Below are 6000 nucleotides of genomic sequence, written 5' to 3'. Positions count from 1 at the left end.
ACACATTTAACTAGTTATCTGCGTTGGCCAAAAGGTTCATTCGGTTTTTTCCGTAAGATGGTTCTAGTAGCACTTAGTCGTCTTTCACTTCATTCGAAACAATTTTGTTAGATTGTATGTGACAGCTGTCATATCAGTGTGCATTTAAAAAACAGACATCAAAATTAGTGAATTTTTGTGTAGCCATTCTAGTATTGAAGATGGAAGAAAAAAAGCAACATTTTCAGCTTTATTATTTCAAGAAAGGTAAAAACGCTACCGAAACACACAAAAAGGATTTGTGCAGTGTATGGAGAAGGTTCTGTTGACTGATCGAACGTGTCTAATGTGGTTTGGAAGTTTCGTGCTGGAGATTACTCACTGGAAGATGCCCCACCGTTGGGTAGACCAGTTGAAGTTGACAGCGATCAAATTGAGACATTAATTGAGAACAATCAATGTTGTACCACGTGGGAGATAGGCGACATATTCAAAATATCCAAATCAAGCATTGAAAATCATTTGCACCAGTTTGGTTATGTTCATCGCTTTGATGTTTGGGTTCCACATAAGTTAAGTGAAAAAAACCTTCTTGACCATATTTCCGCACGCGGTTCTCTACTTAAATGTAACAAAAATGTTCTGTTTTTAAAACAAATTGTGATGGGAGATGAAAAGTGGATACTGTACAATAATGTGTAATGGAAGAGATCGTAGACCAAGCGAAATGAACCACCACCAACCACACCAAAGGCCAGTCTTCATCCAAAGAAGGTGATGTGTATATATGGTGGGATTGGAAGGGAATCCTCTGTTATGAGCTCCTTTCAGAAAACCAAACGATTAATTCCAAAAAGTACTGCTCCCAATTAGACCAACTGAAAGCAGCACTCAACTAAAAGCGTCCGGAATTAGTCAACAGAAAACGCATTATCTTCCATCAGGTTAACGCAAGACCGCATGCTTCTTTGATGTCCAGGCAAAAACTGTTACAGCTTGGCTGGGAAGTTCTGATTCATCTGCCATATTCACCAGACATTGCACCTTCGGATTTCCATTTATTTCGGTATTTACAAAATTCTCTTAATGGAAAAAATTTCAGTTCCCTGGAAGACTGTAAAAGGCACCTGGGGGCTTCCCTGGTGGCGCAGTGGTTAAAAATCCACCTGCCAACGCAGGAGACACAGGTTCGAGCCCTGGTCCAGGAAGATCCCACATGCCGCGGAGCAACTAAGCCCGTGCACCACAACTACTGAGCCCATGTGCCACAACTACTGAAGCCCACACGCCCTAGAGCCCGTGCTCTGCAACAAGAGAAACCACTGCAATGAGAAGCCCGTGCACCTCACACGGGTTGTGGCGAGTTGTGCTCGCCACAACTAAAGAAAGCCCATGCGCAACAACAAAGACCCAAAGCAGCCAAAAATAATTTAAAAAAAAAAAAGGCACTTGGAACAGTTCTTTGCTCAAAAAGATAAGTTTTGGGAATATGGAATTATGAAGTTGCCTGAAAAATGGCAGGTGGTAGTGGAACAAAAGGGTGAATACGTTGTTTAATAAAGTTCTTGGTGAAAATGAAAAATATGTCTTTTATTTTTCTTAAAAACCAAAGACAGTTTTTGACTAACACACTAGAATTCCTATTTCTTGCACAATTGCTTTCTAGCATCCTGAACTCAACCTAATTTATTTGCCCTTTTAGATAACCTGTCCTGAGTTTAATAGCTTTTTTTTTTCATTTTCTTTGAAATTTAGTCGCTTCACTAGCCTATATTTGAGGGATTTTTTCTATCTGCTAAGTTTCCTGGAATAGGGTGCACCCTTCAAATTAGAAAATCAGTCATTCCTTCAAATCTGAAAGGTTTTCTTCTCTTAGGTCTTAGAACGCATTTCTATTCTGTTTACAGTGCTTCCTTTCCCCAAATGTCATGGGTTGCTCTCCAGTGTCAGTTTTCCCTGTCATGTTATTATATTGGTGAATACTTTCATCTTTTCCTATTTGCTCTTCATCCTGTTTTTTTTTCCCCCCAGTGCTGTGTCCACACACCATTGACTTAATATTTTCAGATATTAATTTTGGTCTTTGAAAGTATATTTTAAAGTTTCCAGTATATTATTTTTCACTTTAATTCATATCCTTACTTTTACCAGCTTCCTTTCTATTATAATCAGTTGCATAAATATCAATATATCTCTCATTTCATAAAGTCTATGTTTGCCTTGAGAGTGTAAAGTAGTTGCAACTAAAATGTTCTTCTATTTTCTTGAATACATTTTTTTGGAATTTATTTGTATTTTTCATGTTATGTTCCATTTATTCATGTATTTGTTTATTTTTGCTAATTGTTATTGTGGTTTCCTATTGCAGGGATTTCTTTTTCCTCATCTTTGAACAGAGCCATTGTATCTCAAGCTGCTCTTTTTCCAAGTTGTTGTGGATTTACTGTTGCCGTGAGCACTGTGTAAATCTTTTCCTTGGAATATGAGCTGAAGCACTGGATATTTTGGGGTTTTTTTCTCCAGTCACACAAGTGTCCAAAGGGTGTGGACAAGGAGCTTGGGCTTTGTGTAACCAGAATTAAAGAATTTTGTCTTTGCTCTTTTTCTCTGTACTTTTTGGAAGTAACTGAGAATCGCACCACCATATTGGTGATTCAGTTCCCCTGTCTCAAGGAGGAATGGGTGGTGAGCTTTGGACTTGGGTTTGCACCCTTCTCTAGGTGACTGGCTATAAGAAGGTGCTGTCCTTATTTCTGTCCTTGTTTCTCACATGATTTTGATTTGAGTTCGACATGCATTGATTGCCACACCCTACCGAGCCTATGTTTGCTGCTGTTGGATCAGCACAAACAGGGAATCTTAAGAAATGATTCCTCCATTTCTCTCATACCGTCTGCCTTGCCAAAGGCCAGAGGAAAAGCTGGCAGCAATCCAAGCCCAGGCCTATAGGGCTTTTGAAAATCAACAGTGAGAAAAAGCTTCTTCAACAGAAGATACTCCCCATTTTCCCGGTGGAACAACCTGAACCTTAGTCCTAATCTCTCCAACTCTGAATATCAACAACGTTCAGCTTTACCTCCCCTTACTTCCTGTTCTGTTGCAATTTTGTTTCTAAGGGGAGTCATGCATCCGTGCAGCCATCATCTTCTTTCAATTCTGTCCAAATTGTTCTAAATCTGAAAATCCTTTCACAACACTCAAGAGTATGAGATTGGGATACTTCCCTAGTTTTGCGTTAATGGTTTAGCTTTGCTTCAATTTTTTTATTCTTGTTATTTTGGGAAGAAGGAAGTTTTATAAATATTCTTTTTGGGATGTCTATCATTGATTTCTTTTTCATACTCTAATTCTAAAACCTTTTTCTTCTTTTTTATTCAACCTGTACTGTTTTACAGTGTACTTTAATAAAATTACAGCATATTCAAAAGCATACTATCATTTTTTGCTTTCTGCTTATGACTCAGACTCACTGTATAATCTTCTTTATACACTTCATCCCTCTGGGCATTATTTTGCTCAGCTACTAAGTAACCCTTTTGCATTAGGTGGACTCTCAGCACGCTGGCAGTACTAGAAGTCCATGAAATGGTAAATACTAAACCTGGATTTCTGAGACTTGCCATCGTCCTTGGTTTCTGGGCTGCCCAGGGAGGGGCTGGAAGGGCAGAAAGTTGTTGGGTTCTTACGTGTAACTGAATCATCCTGGATCTGAGAGCACACAAACTGCGAACAGTAAAGCGGATACATCTTGAATCCCCAGCCATGAGACTGCAGGAGTCTGACAAACAATCCCAAAGGGAAACAATGGTTCTGATTTCAGCCATTGGCCTAGAAAGTTAACACATCCACTTGGCAAGACTTCCAAAATCATAGCAAAAGGAGAAGACTCTGAATCTGAAATTCATATCTAAAAATATGTATTATTTGAGAGTTGTGGAGAAACTTGATCCAACGAAAATCATTCCGCTGTCCATTGGCACTGATTCATGGTGAGCTAATCATGGCCAATCCAACCTTATCTAAATATAGTTTAAGAAAATAGACAAATATCAATCCCCCCAAAATTTCATAGAACCCAATCCTGTTTCGGAAGCAGCTCCACCTCCAAGGGTGGGGAATAGGCTGCTCTGCTCCACAAAGTTCTCATCTAATTTCGCTTTTCCGAAGTTTGGAGCCAGACGCTAACCCTGTCACTAAACGATGTCGGGCCTTTGGATTTCTTGACAGATAAGATTCTCCAGAGCTTGGCATTCCTGTGGTCTGAGTGGACATGAAAAAGCAGAGGGAGGTGGCAAAACAAGAGCCAGGTTGGGAGTCCAGCAGGACCTGGAGGGAGACCTGTGCTTCAGGGCTGGCTAGATTGCTGATTTGTTTTGAGCTATAATGCCTGGTAACCCTGAGGTCAGCAGGAGTCTCCCTGCACCATTACAGTCTAGACAAAAATGAGTCAAAATCTCATTTCATGTCTTGTGTGAGTCTACTGCAAATTCCCAGGGGACTTGTGTACTTTGGTCATATTTGCCTTGAGCTCCCTGCTTTTGTGGGTGTGGTCTCTTTTGTAGCAGCTCAGGTATGACATTCATCCTTTTTATGAAATTTCACTGAAAACTGATTCTCACAAAACACTTGTGATTTAGGGGTGGGGCTGAGATGAATAAGCGTTTCCATCATGGCTAAATTAATGACTTCAAATTAGATATTGGGCATTTCTTTACCAAAAATCACCCTTACCACTCGGCCTTTAGGAGTATTCCCTGGTCACTCCCCACTTGGTTTCCTGCTTCCCACAATCTGTATTAGTCAGGGTGGACTCAATGCTGTAACAAACAACCCCAATATCTCAGTAGCTTTAAAAAAAAAATGTGTTTCTTACCCACATCACAGTCCAGATGGATATTCAGAGGGAAGTTGTATGCAGTGACCCAAGAACTGACTCTCTTTTTCTCTAGTGGTTTCATCTCAGAGTTTTCCTCTGGATCTTCTGCATTCAGTTGGGAGACAAGGAAGTGAGTATGAAGAGCTGAATATAGAGAACCTCACAGAATGTCTCAGGGGCCAAGCCAGGAAATGGCACACGCTATTTCTGCCAACATTCCATTGGGCAGAACTTAGTCACCTGGCCCATGCAACTGTAGAGGAAGCTGGGAAATAGAGTAATAAGCGGTCCCTGAGGGAAAATGAAAAGTTGGTGAAAATACAGCATTTTTCCTGCCATACCATCTTTTTGGTTCCTCCCTCATACTTCTCGTTTTCCCTCCTCCTTCCCTATCTATCTCTCATTATTTCATACAGAATAGTTTAAGCATTCTCTTGTTCTTTTGCAGTGTTCTTTCCCACCAGACATGGTCATGACCTCAGAAATCTACTCCATACAGCAGACGCTACCACCAGAGTTGGCCTAAGAATTCAAAATCATTTGCCATATAATCCAATTATCTCATTTCACAGAAAAGGGACTTGAGACCCTTAGGTTTGGTAAGCAGAGGAGCTTAAATTTGAATCAACATCTTGAGCTCAGCACTCTTTCCACTACACTGTAAACTATCATCTCTTCAGTGAGATTGTGAGCTCAACATCAGACGAAAGCTCCTTCTGTATCCACCTCCAACCAGCCCAGCACCTAGCACAGCGAAAAATATGTCCAGGTGGGGCTTCCCCGGTGGTCCAGCGGTTGAGAATCTGCCTTCCACTGCAGGGCACGCGGGTTCGATCCCTGGTCGGGGAACTGAGATCCCACATGCCGCGGGGCAACTAAGCCTGCGTGCTCTAGAGCCCGCACGCCACAACTACTGAGCCCGTGCGCCACAGCTACTGAGCCCGTGCGCCACAGCTACTGAGCCCGTGCGCTCTGGAGTCTGCGCATCACAACTAGAGAGAAGCCTGTGCGCCGTAATGAAGACCCAATGCAGCCACATAAATAAATAAATATAAAAAAAAATGTCAGGGTGACAGTATACTTAGTAACTGTTGAAAGGAGCAACATTCTCAATAGGACAACAGAGGGGGTCTTCTACTTTTGTG

The sequence above is a fragment of the Balaenoptera acutorostrata genome, chromosome 9 (assembly GCF_949987535.1).
Source record: "Balaenoptera acutorostrata chromosome 9, mBalAcu1.1, whole genome shotgun sequence".
Lineage (NCBI taxonomy): Eukaryota > Metazoa > Chordata > Mammalia > Artiodactyla > Balaenopteridae > Balaenoptera > Balaenoptera acutorostrata.
The sequence above is the reverse complement of the archived record's forward strand: the minus strand, read 5'-3'. Positions refer to the sequence as shown.